Source organism: Pseudophryne corroboree, chromosome 3 (assembly GCF_028390025.1).
Source record: "Pseudophryne corroboree isolate aPseCor3 chromosome 3, aPseCor3.hap2, whole genome shotgun sequence".
Lineage (NCBI taxonomy): Eukaryota > Metazoa > Chordata > Amphibia > Anura > Myobatrachidae > Pseudophryne > Pseudophryne corroboree.
In genome coordinates this window covers 245,110,678-245,127,814 of record NC_086446.1, presented here as the reverse complement: position 1 = coordinate 245,127,814, position 17,137 = coordinate 245,110,678, and the positions used below count along the sequence as shown (strand labels likewise).

Here is a 17,137-nt window from a genome sequence, read left to right as displayed (position 1 = left end):
AAAATTATACTTAAAATCAAAGTAATCCACAGGAGGAGAGAGAGAAATTAATGAATATTATACACTCGCTGACGCGGGAGGACGTTAGCACAGACAGGGGAGAGTGCTGCTGCTAGCTGGGATGATGGAGCAGGTGCCCCCCGATAGTTGTGAGCCTAGTAGCTGTACCCCTGTAGCAGTGCCCCAGTAGCAGTGCCCCGAGTAGTTGTGACCCCTGTAGTTGTGCCCCCAGTCGCTGTGCCCCTTGTAGCTGTGCCTCCTGTAGCTTTGCCCCTTGTGGCTGTGCCCCCAGTAGTTGTGACCCCTGTAGCTGTGCCCGTTGTAGCTGTGCCCCTTGTAGCAGTGCCCTGAGTAGTTGTGCCCCCCAGTCGCTGTGGCCCCTGTAGCTTTGCCCCCAGTCGCTGTGAACCCAGTAGCTGTGACCCCAGTCGCTGTGCACCCTGTAGCTTTGCCCCCAGTAGCTGTGACCCCTGTAATTGTGCCCCCAGTTGCTGTGCCCCTTGTAGTTGTGCCCCCCAGTTGCTGTGCCCCTTGTAGTTGTGCCCCTTTTGCTGTGCCCCTTATAGTTGTGCCCCTGTTGCTGTGTCCCTTGTTGTTGTGCCCATGTTGCTGTGCCCCTTGTTGTTGTGCCCCTGTTGCTCTGCCCCAACACAAACACATAAAAAAAACGACACACACATACTTACCGCTCCTGCAGCGCTGTCCTCCGTCTCTGTCCGCCGGCTCGTCTCTGCTGTGCTATGGGAGAGACGTCATGACTCATGACGTCTCTCCCATAGTAGTGCCGCTCAGACACTAGGGGTCAATTATGACCTCTGGGGTCAGTCAGCGGCGCTGGCTGCAGTGGGTGCTCCCACAGCCCACAGCACCTGCTGCAGCCGGGAAGGGGGCTCGCTAGTGATTGGACAGCGGATCCAGCACTGGATCCGCTGGGCCAATCACATCTGGGCACTGACAGGGGCATGCATTCATCGGGGCTGAATGCACGCCCCTGTCATTGCGGCACCAGTATAGGTGCCGCTTCCCCATTCATTTTCAATGGGCTTTCACAGCCCATTGCTGCGCCCCACCCTCTTCCCGCCCCCCACTGCCCGGATTTTTAGTGTTAGCAGCGGGAGGCACCTCTCCCGCTGCCTCCCAGCTGTCCCTCACACTCAGCCACAGGGGGGGGAGAATTATTAAAATAATAAAAAAAGATATTTATAACAGACTGTGTTATAAATATCTTCTTTTTATTATTTTAATCATTATGACAGGGGAGGCACTGCCTCCCCTGCCTCCCCTGACTGCACGTCCCTAGAGTCCAATTGTGTCGGTTGCGATGCCTGACCTTCCCAACACTGGACGGGAAGAGGTGGCTCCTTCCACCATTTGCACGCCTCCAGTCCAGTTCCTGATAGTCAAATTGAAGATGTCACTGTTGAAGTACACCAGGATGAGGATATGGGTGTTGCTGACATGGAGGATTCTGATGGAGAGGTGGTTTGTTTAAGTCAGGCATCCAGGGAGACACCTGCACGTCCCATGTTTTGCACAATCAATGAATTTGGTGGTGCAGAATTTTTTTAAAAACGACAGGGGCATGCAAGAGATGCTGTCGGTGGCCCGAAGAATTGCGAGCCACTTTTGGCATTCAGCCACCGCGTGCCGAAGACTGGAGCACCACCAAAACACTCCTGAACATGCCCTGCCATCAGCTGAAGCAAGAGGTGGTAACGAGGTGGAATTTAACCCTCTATATGCTTCAGAGGATGGAGGAGCAGCAAAAGGCCATTCAAGCCTATACATCTGCCTACGATAGAGGCAAAGGAGGGGGAATGCACCTGACTCAAGCGCAGTGGAGAATGATTTCAACATTGTGCAAGGTTCTGCAACACTTTGAACTTGCCACACGTGATGTCAGTTCAGACACTGCCAGCCTGAGTCAGGTCATTCCCCTCATCAGGCTTTTGCAGAAGCAGCTGGAGAGATTGAAGGAGGAGCTAAGACGGAGCGATTCCGCTAGGCATGTGGGACATGTGGATGGAGCCCTTCATTCGCTTAACCAGGATTCATGGGTGGTCAATCTGTTGAAATCAGAGCACTACATTTTGGCCACCATGCTCGATCCTAGGTTTAAAGCCTACGTTGTATCTCTCTTTCTGGCAGATGTTCAAAGACCTGCTGGTGAGACAATTGTCAAGTCAAGCGGAACGTGACCCGCCAACAGCTCCTCCTTCATTTTCTCATGCCACTGGAGCTGCCAGGAAAAGAATCAGATTTCCAAAACCACCAGCTGGCGGTGATGCAGGGCAGTCAGGAGCGATAGCTGACATCTGGTCCGGACTGAAGGACTTGCCAACGATTACTGACATGTCATCTACTGTCACTGCATATGATTCTGTTACCATTGAAAGAATGGTGGAGGATTATATGAGTGACAGCATCACTGTAGGCATGTCAGAAAGTCCGTATGTATACCGGCAGGAAAAAGAGGCAATTTGGAGGCCCTTGCACAAACTGGCTTTATTTTACCTAAGTTGCCCCCCTCCAGTGTGTACTCCGAAAGAGTGTTTAGTGCAGCCGGTAACCTGGTCAGCGATCGACGTAGAAGGTTACTACCAGAAAATGTGGAGAAGATGATGTTCATCAAAATGAATTATAATCAATTCCTCCATGGAGACATTTACCAGCAATTGCCTCCAGAAAGTACACAGGGACCTGTGATGGTGGATTCCAGTGGGGACGAATCAATACTCTGTGAGGAGGGGGATGTACACAGTGAAAGGGGTGAGGAATCGGACGATGAGGAGGAGGTGGACATGCTGCCTCTGTAGAGCCAGTTTGTGCAAGGAGAGATTGATTGCTTCTTTTTTGGTGGGGGCCCAAACCAACCAGTCATTTCAGCCACAGTTGTGTGGGAGACCCTGTCGCTGAAATGATGGGCTTGTTAAAGTGTGCATGTCCTGTTTATACAAAATAAGGGTGGGTGGGAGGGCCCAAGGACAATTCCATCTTGCACCTCTTTTTTATTTTTTTATTTATCTTTGCATCATGTGATGTTTGGGGCCTTTTTTTAAATATATCTGCCATCCTGGCTGACACTGCAGTGCCACTCCTAGATTGGCCAGGTGTTTGTGCCACCCACTTGGGTCGCTTAGCTTAGTCATCCAGCGACCTCGGTGCAAATTTTAGCACTAAAAATAATATTGTGAGGTGTTCAGAATAGACTGGAAATGAGTGCAAATTATGGTTATTGAGGTTAATAATACTACAGGATCAAAATTACCCCCAAATTCTATGATTTAAGCTGTTTTTGAGGGTTTTTTTAAAAAAAAACACCCGAATCCAAAACGCACCCGAATCCGACAAAAATTCCTAAGGGAGGTTTTTCCAAAACGAGTCCGATTCCAAAACACAACCGCGGAACCGAATCCAAAACCAAAACACAAAACCCGAAAAATGCCCGCTGCACATCTCTAGTCTATATAAGGTCCCACACTTGACAGTGCATGTCTGAGCACAAACCAAGCATGAAGTCAAATTAATTGTCTTTAGACCTCCGATACAAGATTGTCTCGGGGCACAAATCTGGGGAAGGATATAGAAAAATATCTGCTGCTTTGAAGGTCCCAATGAGCACAGTGGCCTCCATCATCCGTAAATGGAAGAAGTTCAGAACCACCAGGACTCTTCCTAGAGCTGGCCGGCTGTCTAAACTGAGTGATCGGGGGAGAAGGGCCCTAGTCAGGGAGGTGACCAAGAACCCGATGGTAACTCTGTCAGAGCTACAGCATTCCTCTCTGGAAAGAGGAGAACCTTCCAAAAGGATAATCATCTCTTCGGCAATCCACCAATCAGGCCTGCATAGTAGAGTGGCCAGACGGAAGCCACTCCTTAGTAAAAGCACATGGCAGCTCGCCTGGAGTTTGCCAAAATATACCTGAGGGACTCTCAGACCATGAGAAACAAAATTCTCTGGTCTGATGAGACAAAGATTGAAATCTTTGGCATGAATGCCAGGCGTCATGCTTGGAGGAAACCAGGCACCGCTCATCACCAGGCCAATACCATCCCTAAAGTGAAGCATGGTGGTGGCAGCGTCATGCTGTGGGGATGTATTTCAGTGGCAGGAACTGGGAGACTAGTCATGATAGAGGGAAAGATGAACGCAGCAATGTACAGAGACATCCTTGATGAAAATCTGCTCCAGAGCGCTCATGACCTCAGACTGGGTCGACGGTTCATCTTTCAGCAGGACAATGACCCTAAGCACACAGCCAAGATATCAAAGTAGTGGCTTCAGGACAACTCTGTGAATGTCCTTGAGTAGCCCAGCCAGAGCCAAGACTTGAATCCGATTGAACATCTCTGTAGAGATCTGAAAAGGGCTGTACACCGATGCTTCCCATTCAACCTGATGGAGCTTGAGAGGTGCTGCGAAGAGGAATGGGAGAAACTGACCAAAGATAGGTGTGCCAAGCTTGTGGCATCATATTCAAAAGGACATGAGACTGTAATTGGTGCAGGGGTGGATTGGCCAATAGGGCTCACCAGGAAGATTCCTGGTAGGCTATCGTGTCTCTGGGGCCTTTTTTGTGTGTTGTCATGTGGCCACACCTCCCACATAACAGTCAACCCACCATACTGCATTGACTCCATTCATTCTGTTATTCCATCTCTGCAATACACAATTCTGCCATCCAGTGATGCTGCCAAGGCTACACGGTATGTTGTACCTCTTGTGCTGTCCATGTAGGCCACGTCTACAAAATTTTACAGGGCCATTTTTAGTTCCCAATCCACCTCTGGTCTCAGATACAACTGCAGCAAAAGATGCATTGAAGGGCGCAATTGTGTACAATCAGACTCCATGCGGAGGAATCCCACCCCCTTAAACAGACCCCACCCCCTCATCATACTGCACACCCATAATTTCTTCCATAAATGCTTCCATAAATTTCGCGGGCTGTTTTTCCACCCCAATCTGCCCCTGAATTGCTGCCAAAACTTATGTAAATGTGATTTCTTAGTTTTTTATTTTTAATAAAATTTGCAAAAATCTCAAAAAAAACCCTTTTTTTACGTTGTCATTATGTGGTATTGTGTGTAGACTTGTCAGGGAAAAAAAATATTTATTTCATTTTGAAATAAGGCTGTAACTTTTTTTTAAAAAAAGTTAATACTTTCTGGATGCACTGTATATACATACATACATACATATATATACTGCTCAAAAAAATAAAGGGAACCCTTAAACAACAAATCCTAGATCTGAATGAATGAAATATTCTTATTAAATACTTTGTTCTTTACATACAGTAGTTGAATGTGCTGACAACAAAATCACACAAAAATTATTAATGGAAAGCAAAGTTATTAACCCATGCAGGTCTGGATTTGGAGTCACACTCAAAATTAAAGTGGAAAAACACACTACAGGCTGATCCAACTTTGATGTAATGTCCTTAAAACAAGTCAAAATGAGGCTCAGTAGTGTGTGTGGCCTGCACATGCCTGTATGACCTCCCTACAATGCCTGGGCATGCTCCTGATGAGGTGGCGGATGGTCTCCTGAGGGATCTCCTCCCAGACCTGGACTAAAGCATCCGCCAACTCCTGGACAGTCTGTGGTGCAACGTGGCGTTGGTGGATGGAGCAAGACATGATGTCCCAGATGTGCTAAATTGGATTCAGGTCTGGGAAACGGGCGGGCCAGTCCATAGCATCAATGCCTTCGTCTTGCAGGAACTGCTGACACACTCCAGCCATATGAGGTCTAGCATTGTCTTGCATTAGGAGGAACCCAGGGCCAACCGCACCAGCATATGGTCTCACAAGGGGTCTGAGGATCTCATCTCGGTACCTAATGGCAGTCAGGCTACCTCTGGCGAGCACATGGAGGGCTGTGCGGCCCCCCAAAGAAATGCCACCCCACACCATTACTGACCCACTGCCATATCGGTCATGCTGGAGGATGTTGCAGGCAGCAGAACGTTCTCCTTGGCATCTTTAGACTCTGTCACGTCTGTCACATCTCTGGCAGTGCTCCTCCTGTTCCTCCTTGCACAAAGGCGGAGGTATCGGTCCTGCTTCTGGGTTGTTGCCCTCCTACGGCCTCCTCCACGTCTCCTGATGTACTGGCCTGTCTCCTGGTAGTGCCTCCATGCTCTGGACACTACGCTGACAGACACAGCAAATCTTCTTGCCACAGCTCGCATTGATGTGCCATCCTAAATGAGCTGCACTACCTGAGCCACTTGTGTGGGTTGTAGACTCCGTCTCATGCTACCACTAGCGTAAAAGCACTGCCAGCTTTAAAAAGTGACCAAAACATCAGCCAGAAAGCATAGGAGCTGAGAAGTGGTCTGTGATCACCACCTGCAGAACAACTCCTTTATTGGGGGTATCTTGCTAATTGCCTATAATTTCCACCTGTTGTCTATTCCATTTGCACAACAGCATATGAAATTGATTGTCAATCAGTGTTGCTTCCTAAGTGGATAGTTTGATTTCACAGAAGTGTGATTGACTTGGAGTTACATTGTGTTGTTTAAGTGTTCCCTTTATTTTTTTGAGCAGTGTATATATATATATATATATATATATATATATATATACATCTGGGAAGGGTGACAGTAGGCGCTACTCCTTTCTCTGTATATGCATAATCCCTTTTAGTAAATTGTAAATGTTGAAATTCTTGAAAACACTCCCCCTATACTTTTTAGGGGTGGCCGCCTTTTTTACAATAGGTATGTTGTTCAGACAGTACCTCCAAATTTCTGAAAAAAACAAATGAAAATAGGCGCCTCCTAGTGTAATATTGTCAAATCTTAGGTACCCTTCACCAATAGCCACACTCTAGTGAATTGAAGGAGTACCGTATTAGGTGGAATTCCAACCACCTGATGATAAGTTGTGTATCACTCTGTCACGAATCTGTTATCTCCCTTGGTATCAGTATCGTCAAGGCAGGAAATAACTTGGTGGTGTTCTGACATATGACCAGTCTCATGCATAAAAGATAAAAATCAGGAGCACCAATAGTGTAATACATTTAAAAACACATTTATTGAAACAAAATTCCTAGGTATGTAGTTGCCCATACCATATGAAATAATAAAATCAGCTTATCTGTAAAATGTAGTCTCAGTCCACAGGATAAACCTCACTCAACGCGTTTTGTCCGATGCATGTAGCTGGACTTCCTCAGGAGTGTAGTGGACTGTGTCCACTGTGCATGTATATATACCCTGTTAATTAGTCCTAATAATGGGCTGGACCAGAACCTTCATGTTACAGGAAGTGACATCACTTCCTGCTGGGAGCGACATCACTTCCGGCCGGAATTAAAATAATACGTGTATAGGAATAAACTGAAAGGGAATAGTTGAATGTATTCGAATAGACATTAGGTATCCCATGGCGCTAGTGACCCGCGCTGCACTACTCTGTAGCCATCAGTGTGGGCGATCACTTCCCCCGGCCCGCCGCGACCGCAGGAAGTTACGGCCAGGACGTACATCACTTCCACCCTCACTGCTCCAGACTTCAGAGCGCCCATGGTGCATGTGCCAGTTCGGCCGGTCACAGTGCCGCCTTACCTCGCCACGCCCGGACACTCCCCCGGAAATACAGGATAGATCAGGATGTGTGTCAGCACAGGAACAGCGCCATGTTTTTGGAGACCAACAAAACATGTTAGAAACACTAATAGGATTGGGCAAAAAATAGCAGTGCTAATTTGACAGTAGTCACCGTAATTGTTTAAGTAAAGAGATGCCTAAGTTCAATTATATACTGTAAACATAGATACTCATTATTGTGCAAAATAACACATGAAAACTATGAATTAAAACAAGCTGAAAATGTGCTATGCAGTAACCTCAGTAAACATTAAACAAAACAATATTGTTGTGTAAATGCATTGCTCCTGAAATATGTGTACTCGCATAGTACTTAGCTTGGTTTTTCATTGATTAATGGAGGTAATGTGTCGAGATGATAAATATTATAATAGAGTGAAATATAAAAATATGTAATAATGTAGAAAGGAAGCATAATTAGTTAGTGAGACAATACATAATATATATAGGTTAGTGAAGGTAAAAATATGAGTGGATGTATAAACATTCAGGCAGAGTAAGAATTGATCACAACTAAAAAGCCAGGCACATAAAAATACATATAAAATTATATGAGTATATAAAATAAACATATAAGATCTGGATAAAATTTATAAAAATGGAGCAATTTCATAATTGTCATTTAGTCCTGTAGGCATTAGGGTTTTAAGTTTGTGTATCCAGAACATCTCTCTCTGAGACAATTTCTTCTCTCTGTCGCCTCCTCTTGGACCCAATTGGACATTTTCAAGAGTTCTGACTGTAAGGCCCTTGACTTCTGAGCCGTGGAAGAGTTTAAAATGTTTTGGGACAGAGTGAAAGTCTTGTTTGTTTTTAATGCTTCTTACATGTTCCTGGATGCGTAGTTTTAACTGGCGTTTCGTCTTCCCTATGTACCTCAATTTGCACGGACATTCAATCATATAGATTACCCAAGTTGTATTGCATGTGGTCCTATATTTTGGCCTGTATGTTTTAGAGCCGTCTGAGTTCATAAATGTTTTTGGTTGAGGATGAACATACTGGCAAATGTTGCAGTGTTGACATTTGAATAGTCCTTTTGTGTCCCACAAGTTTCTTCTTTCCTGTCTAATGGGGGGTAGCATACTGGGTGCAAGATGGTCCTTCAAGTTTTTTGCTTTTTTAAAAACCACCTTCGGTCTCTCTGGTAGGATTGCACTAAGGACTGTGTCCGTCTTGAGTATTCCCCAGTGTTTATTCAAAATCCCTCTGATTTGTCTTTCTTGGCAATTGTAGCATGTTATGAAGTTCAAGCCTTGTTCTTCATTTCCTTTAGTTTTATATTCCAAAAGGGTGTCTCGATTGGTGGTTTCTGTTTTCAGTAATGCTTCATTTATTAGCTCCTTAGGGTATCCTCTTTCTAGAAACCTCTCACCATACAGGTTTAGTTGTTCCTGGCAATCCTCCATTTTATTGCAATTCCTTTTTATTCGACAGAATTGTGAATAAGGAATATTGGTTTTCCACTTTGTTGCGTGGCCACTTTTAAAGTGCACATAAGAATTGTTGTCCACTTTCTTTACAAAATTCTTTGTGATCACCTCAGTGCCATCATTTGTTAAAACCAGTTCTAGATAATCTATTTCAGTAGTGTTTAATTTATAGGTAAAAGATAGGTTATAATCATTTCTTTTGATAAGTGCCATAAAATCATTAAAAGACTCCACTGTTCTGTCCCAAACCAATAGTATGTCATCAATATAACTTTTATATAGCATGATGTTCTTCAGATATGGGTTGTTGTTGTATATATATTTCTGCTCCCAGCTTCCCATGTGCAAATTGGCGAAGCTGGGTGCGAATATCGTACCCATAGCTGTCCTGCATATTTGCAAATAAAATTTATCCAGAAACTTAAAATAGTTGTGTTTTAGTATAAAATGAATAAAAGTGTATATCAGTTCTTTGTGTTTTGCATCAAGTGTCTCATCATTATCCATGAATTCTTTACACGAACTTATCCCCTTCTCATGTGTTATGGACGTGTATAATGATTGGACATCAATCGTTACCCAGATGTACCCAGGTTTCCACTCAAAATCTTTCATAATTTGCAGTAGTGATGTGGGGTCCTTAACATAAGACTCCAGCTCTGGGACATATTTTTCAGGAAAACCTCCACATATTCTGAGATATTGGCTGTTAATGAATCTATTCCTACCACGATTGGTCTTCCCGGTGGGTTCTCCAATCGTTTATGTATTTTTGGCAGGAAATAGAAAATGGGTATGATGGGGTGATTTTTTATTAAAAACTGATATTCATCCTTCGTTACGACTCCCTCATGTAGGGCTCTTACTAAAATTGTTCTCAGTTCTTCTACAAACATCTCGGTGGGGTCTTCTGGTATTCTCTGGTAAGAGGCGGCATCTTCTAGTAGTCGATTTGCTTCCTTTTCGTAATCCATACAGTTCATCACTACTAGACCTCCTCCTTTATCAGCCTGACGTATGGTTAATTCCTTGTTGTTCTTCAGATCCTTAAGGGCCTTCTTCTCAAAGTTGGATAAATTGTTTCTCCTGGCAGGTTTCAACGACTCCAAATCCTTTTTCACTAATTCATAAAATAGTTCAATCTGATTACTCTTCAATTCCATAGGGTAATATTTGGATTCCCAGATATCCTTTATTGTTCATTTGGATAGAAGGCTGCAACCTTTCAACAAAACCTTCCAGATATGAGTTCCCTCAGGTCACAATTAGGGGGATCCAGGAGAGGAGACATGTGTTAGAAAATATTTAATGAAAACAGTGAACCAACATCATGAGCTGACAGCACCTTAGATGATAAATTTTGGCATATCGAGAAATTATTCACAAAGGAACTAAAAACCTGGTGGGACATAGCAAGTTTGGAGCAGTACATAAAAGTAAACAGAGTACCGCGGGGACTAAGAGTATTCAAACAACCCACGTTCAGTGTACAGAATGACCACTTCATGAAAGAGTGGGATACCATACTACATGACTGCTCAATGAAACTGATGAACCTCATCATAGAAGAAAAAAAAAGAGACCTTATCACACTAGAAGAAGAAATAAAGAAGGGAGAATTGGATATGGAACCCTTTAAAGGAAAGGATTAATATAAATCCAATGAAATTGTATTAGTCAAGAAATTGGAAAGAATAGAGGAGGAGGTTGTGTCACACGAGATAAAATGGATTATATGAATAACAAAATTAAGAAATGGAATGGCCTAAGAACTCAGGATGGACAAAGAGGGCGAGACCATTCTAAACAAAGGCAACAAGATTGGAAAAGTATTCCACAGAAACAAAGAAATCCCAAACCAAAGGAATACTCCAGGCAACCAAGAACATCACGAGGGGTCAACTTCAAAACTGGCAACAGGTATGCAGCCTTTAACAGAATCAACTCAGAAGCAGATGTGGAGGATTTTTTATCCCCAGTGGCCTCAGTTCAGAGACCACGGAGGGACCATCACATCCAAGAAACAGTACGAAGAGCATCACCATTAAAAAGAAAGTTCGAAGAGGAAGAAAGGGGGCGTTAAACGACTACAAAAAAAGAAGGAACATAAGACAATAAACAAACTGGAAATGGGATTCAACTTATCGAATCATACTCTTACACCTATGGAAATTACACTACTAACCAAGCGATTATCCTTTGCCCCAGTGTCCCAAATGGATGATTTTGAGATCTTTACAGACCTCAATAAATACATAAGGAAATTAACCTTGAAAAGACATTTTCAAAAGAAAGAAAATAATCAAAAACAACAGCATGAAGTAACATCTAAGTCAGGCCTTAAATTCGATTCCAACAAATATTACCCTCTGGAATCGAAGATTAATCAGATTGAACTATTTTATGAATTAGTGAAAAAGGATTTGGAGTCGTTGAAACCTGCCAGGAGAAACAATTTATCCAACTTTGAGAAGAAGGCCCTTAAGGATCTGAAGAACAACAAGGAATTAACCATACGTCAGGCTGATAAAGGAGGAGGTCTAGTAGTGATGAACCATACGGATTACGAAAAGGAAGCAAATCGACTACTAGAAGATACCGCCTCTTACCAGATAATACCAGAAGACCCCACCGAGATGTTTGTAGAAGAACTGAGAACAAATTTTAGTAAGAGCCCTACATGAGGGAGTCGTAACGAAGGATGAATATCAGTTTTTAATAAAAAATCACCCCATCATACCCATTTTCTATTTCCTGCCAAAAATACATAAACGATTGGTGAACCCACCGGGAAGACCAATCGTGGCAGGAATAGATTCATTAACAGCCAATATCTCAGAATATGTGGAGGTTTTCCTGAAAAAATATGTACCAGAGCTGGAGTCTTATGTTAAGGACCCCACATCACTACTGCAAATTATGAAAGATTTTGAGTGGAAACCTGGGTACATCTGGGTAACGATTGATGTCCAATCATTGTACACATCCATAACACATGAGAAGGGGATAAGTTCATGTAAAGAATTCATGGATAATGATGAGACACTTGATGCAAACAAAGAACTGATATGCACTTTTATTCATTTTATACTAAAACACACCTATTTTAAGTTTCTGGATAAATTTTATTTGCAAATATGCAGGACAGCTATGGGTACGATATTCGCGTCCAGCTTTGCCAATTTGCACATGGGAAGCTGGGAGCAGAAATATATATACAACAACCCATATCTGAAGAACATCATGCTATATAAAAGTTATATTGATGACATACTATTGGTTTGGGACGGAACAGTGGAGTCTTTTAATAATTTTATGGCACTTATCAAAAGAAATGATTATAACCTATCTTTTACCTATAAATTAAACACTACTGAAATAGATTATCTAGATCTGTTTTTAACAAATGATGGCACTGAGGTGATCACAAAGAATTTTGTAAAGAAAATGGACAGCAATTCTTATGTGCACTTTAAAAGTGGCCACGCAACAAAGTGGAAAACCAATATTCCTTATTCACAATTCTGTCGAATAAAAAGGAATTGCAATAAAATGGAGGATTGCCAGGAACAACTAAACCTGTATGGTGAGAGGTTTCTAGAAAGAGGATACCCTAAGAAGCTAATAAATGAAGCATTACTGAAAACAGAAACCACCAATCGAGACACCCTTTTGGAATATAAAACTAAAGGAAATTAAGAACAAGGCTTGAACTTCATAACATGCTACAATTGCCAAGAAAGACAAATCAGAGGGATTTTGAATAAACACTGGGGAATACTCAAGACAGACACAGTCCTTAGTGCAATCCTACCAGAGAGACCGAAGGTGGTTTTTAAAAAAGCAAAAAACTTGAAGGACCATCTTGCACCCAGTATGCTACCCCCCATTAGACAGGAAAGAAGAAACTTGTGGGACGCAAAAGGACTATTCAAATGTCAACACTGCAACATTTGCCAGTATGTTCATCCTCAACCAAAAACATTTATGAACTCAGACGGCTCTAAAACATACAGGCCAAAATATAGGACCACATGCAATACAACTTGGGTAATCTATATGATTGAATATCCGTGCAAATTGAGGTACATGGTGAAGACGAAATGCCAGTTAAAACTACGCATCCAGGAACATGTAAGAAGCATTAAAAACAAACAAGACTTTCACTCTGTCCCAAAACATTTTAAACTCTTCCACGGTTAACAGAAATTTGGTTTGGTTCCGCACAGGAAAAATGTGGTAATGATGAACATAGATTAATACACAGATTGTAGAAAACTGTTCAGGGAATGACCAACGATACTAAGTTTAAATTTAAAGATTCTTAATGAAGGCATCTAAATAATTATTTGAGTTGGTGGTGCTCCCAGAGTCAGTAATGGTTAAGCAAAGAGAAGAAAAAAGAAAGACTCTGTGTTGGGGCACGCTTAGAAATTTGAAATAAGTTTATTAAAACTTAACATTTAATTAATAACGAATAAAAGTAATGAGGAGTTTGATACAAAAAAATTGTTCAAGAACACAAAGTAAACATATATATTGACAGAAATCAGGATAAGCCTGATACAAAATTATGGGCACCTGTGGTGAAAAATATACTGAAAAACATAAAAAATTACAAAAAATTAATATTATTAAGGTGCCTGAGTTAATCAAAATTCAAAATTGGAGTAGAGGTAAATGATATGTACATATAATCACCGCAGTGATAATTGTAGGTAAGCACCTAGTCTAAAGGACACAGTGAACAAGCCACCCTGGTGAAACGGTCCGTCTGTGCTCAGTGATGCTGAACTCTTTCTAGCTCAGATCACTTTTGGGACTCCCTGGTATTGTATGTGCCCATTTGGACTCCAGTTATTTAACTGATACTGATATATAATCAATATTGTTTTTTTCCATGTTTGCTATTTTTGATCCTTAATTATTGTTCTAAACCATTTTCTGGTATTTCCTTTTAAATGTAATACTTTTTTGCAGAATCCTTTCTGCATAAACAGGGTCTTATACCCATTTTGGTAAGCCTTTACCATGCAGCCTGTGTTTACTTTCCTTTTTCCAATTAATCGTTGATTTCATGATTGTTTTATTTCATAATTTACTTAATTTTTTGTTAATTTGTGATCTCACCACATTACCATTTCTTCTCCTTCTTCTAATTTTCCCACCACCCTTTTTTTCAATAGGTAAGCCTAACCCACCTCTCTCATCCACTGTCCGCTATATATCTATATAAGACAGTGGACAGCAGAAGGCAGGGTTTCCTCCCTATTCTGAGCATATCTCACTTCTATTTTTAGTACCCTCTCATCCAGATGCGAGACCACTCTCTGCAATGCTCACAGCAACAGAGAATCTGCGCTAGAAACTGGACAGCAGAAGTACCTTGTTGCTCACTACTCATTACACTCTCTCATTTGTGTCCTAGTGTTTATTACTGCCATATTTCAGCAGCAACGCCCAATCTCATCCGACCTTGGAAGCTAAGCGCTGATAAGCCTGATCAGTACCTAGTAGGGTGACCTCTTGGGAATATCAGGTGCAGTAAGATTGTGACCTCTGATCACAAACAGCAGAAGTGTTAGAGCAACTTCTGAAACTTACCTATTCCTTATCCAACTTTCCCGCAAACCTTCTATTTATCTACAATTGGCTTTGCCTTTAGGCTTATTTATCAATGCTCTTTTGTATCTTTAATAATCATACTTTTATCTTAAATTCTTTGTTATCTATAAGGATCTAGCCTTTTAGCAAACAGAATCTCTACCAGGTGATTACCCTCAGTCATTTGACATTTCAATTATGAACCTTTGTGCCTCTCATCTATTCTCATGAGGTTTTAGACTAGGTGCTTACTTACAATTATCACTGCGGTGATTATATGTACATATCATTTACCTCTACTCCAATTTTGAATTTTGACTAAACTCTTCCACGGCTCAGAAGTCAAGGGCCTTACAGTCAGAACTCTTGAAAATGTCCAATTGGGTCCAAGATTCTGGCGACAGAGAGAAGAAATTGTCTCAGAGAGAGATGTTCTGGATACACAAACTTAAAACCCTAATGCCTACAGGACTAAATGACAATTATGAAATTGCTCCATTTTTATAAATTTTATCCAGATCTTATATGTTTATTTTATATACTCATATAATTTTATATGTATTTTTATGTGCCTGGCTTTTTAGTTGTGATCAATTCTTACTCTTCCTGAATGTTTATACATCCACTCATATTTTTACCTTCACTAACCTATATATATTATGTATTGTCTCACTAACTAATTATGCTTCCTTTCTACATTATTACATATTTTTATATTTCACTCTATTATAATATTTATCATCTTGACACATTACCTCCATTAATATATGAAAAACCAAGCTAAGAACTATGCGAGTACACATATTTCAGGAGCAATGCATTTACACAACAATATTGTTTTGTTTAATGTTTACTGAGGTTACTGCATAGCAAATTTTCAGCTTGTTTTAATTAATAGTTTTCATGTGTTATTTTGCACAATAATGAGTATCTATGTTTACAGTATATAATTGAACTTAGGCATCTCTTTACTTAAACAATTACGGTGACTACTGTCAAATTAGCACTGCTATTTTTTGCCCAATCCTATTAGTGTTTCTAACATGTTTCGTTGGTCTCCAAAAACATGGCGCTGTTCCTGTGCTGACACACATCCTGAGCTATCCTGTTTCCGGGGGAATGTGTCCGGGCGCGGCGAGGTAAGGCGGCACTGTGACCGGCCGAACCGGCGCATGCGCCATGGGCGCTCTGAAGTCGGGAGCAGTGAGGGTGAAAGTGACGTACATCCCGGCCGTGAATTCCGGCGGTCGCGGCGGGCCGGGGGAAGTGATCACCCACACTGATGGCTACAGAGTAGTGCGGCGCGGGTCACTAGCGCCATGGGATAACTAATGTCTATTCGAATACATTTATCTATTCCCTTTCAATTTATTCCTATACACGTATTATTTTAATTCCGGACGGAAGTGATGTCGCTCCCGGCAGGAAGTGATGTCACTTCCTGTAACATGAAGGTTCTGGTCCAGCCCATTATTAGGACTAATTAACAGGGTATAAAGACATGCACAGTGGACACAGTCCACTACACTCCTGAGGAAGTCCAGCTACATGCATCGGACGAAATGCGTTGAGTGAGGTTTATCCTGTGGACTGAGACTACATTTTACAGATAAGCTGATTTTATTATTTCATATGGTACGGGCAACTACATACCTAGGAATTTTGTTTCAATAAATGTGTTTTTAAACGTATTACACTATTGGTGCTCCTGCTTTTTATCTTTTATGCATGAGACTGGTCATATGTCAGAACACCACCAAGTTATTTCCTGCCTTGACGATACTGATACCAAGGGAGATAACAGATTCGTGACAGAGTGATACACAACTTATCATTAGGTGGTTGGAATTCCACCTAATACGGTACTCCTTCAATTTACTAGAGTGTGGCTATTGGTGAAGGGTACTTATGATTTGACAATATTACACTAGGAGGCGCCTATTTTCATTTGTTTTTTTCATATATATATACATATACACATAAGTAGGGATAGTATTGGCATCCTGGTGCTTGTGATGCCGGTAGTCAAAATACAGACAGTGGCATCATGATGCTCAGGATCCCGACAATTAGTAGGTAATGATACTACACCTAATCCATAACCCTCCTTACCCGCAACTTGAACTTAACCGCCCCCCCCCTGCCCCCCCTGCTGCAGCCTAACCCTAACCCCTCCATTCCGGTGGTGCCTAACCCTAACCCACCTCCAACCTCCCCATATATATGTATACATATATATATATATATACGCAGGCACAAATACATATATTGTATCCAGGACACAATGTAATGTATCAGAATTAATAGAGTAGCTTTATTACTTTCAATCTAAGTTATTTGGGGTCATTGTGTGCACAGGTGGGGCCCATACTTGGGTGTATGCATACAATCTGTGTAAACGGTATAGTTGCGCTATATTTTGTATTAGGATGTGCTATAGAGATGTTGTCGGAGGCCTGCACATTTGCAGTA

General features: G+C 41.8%; 1 pseudogene; it reads left to right on the top strand.

Moving 5' to 3' along the window:
- Positions 1–14,493: 14,493 nt before the first annotated feature.
- On the top strand, positions 14,494–14,612 carry LOC134891137 (5S ribosomal RNA; annotated as a pseudogene).
- The last annotated feature ends 2,525 nt before the right edge of the window (positions 14,613–17,137 follow it).